This window comes from Arachis hypogaea, chromosome 20 (assembly GCF_003086295.3).
Source record: "Arachis hypogaea cultivar Tifrunner chromosome 20, arahy.Tifrunner.gnm2.J5K5, whole genome shotgun sequence".
Classification (NCBI taxonomy): Eukaryota; Viridiplantae; Streptophyta; class Magnoliopsida; order Fabales; family Fabaceae; genus Arachis; species Arachis hypogaea.
The window spans coordinates 107,582,109-107,582,602 of record NC_092055.1 but is presented as its reverse complement, the minus strand read 5'-3'; positions in this window follow the sequence as shown (position 1 = coordinate 107,582,602).

Sequence of the window (494 nt, the reverse complement as noted above, 5' to 3'; positions counted from 1 at the left end):
GTAGAAGAAGAGCAAGCCTTAGAAAGCAAGGTTAGTAGAGAATTGAGATTATCGAACCTTAAACACTAGAGTGATTAGAGTGTATACACTTTCGGTGAGGGTTCGATGCTCGATTCTTTGTTCCCGATTTTCACGAGCTTTCTTCTTGCAAGAATACTTGTACTTCACTTTATGATTTGAATTAGTGGAATCTAGTTCATATTCGTTCTTAAAAGATTTATTTACTTTTAATTAAGTAGGTAGAAGCATTTTACATTTAGTTGCATTCATATAGATAGGTTGCATTTCAGACATTCTACCATCCCTCTTCATCCTTTATAGTTTCTCTTGAGCTTAGCATGAGGACATGCTAATGTTTAAGTGTGGGGAGATTGATAAACCGCTATTTTATGATTTATTTTGTACTGAATTGAGTGGATTTTATCCTTTATTCTCACACTTACTCATAGAATTCGCATTTTTACATTTCCTTCCTAATTTTGTGCATGATTAAA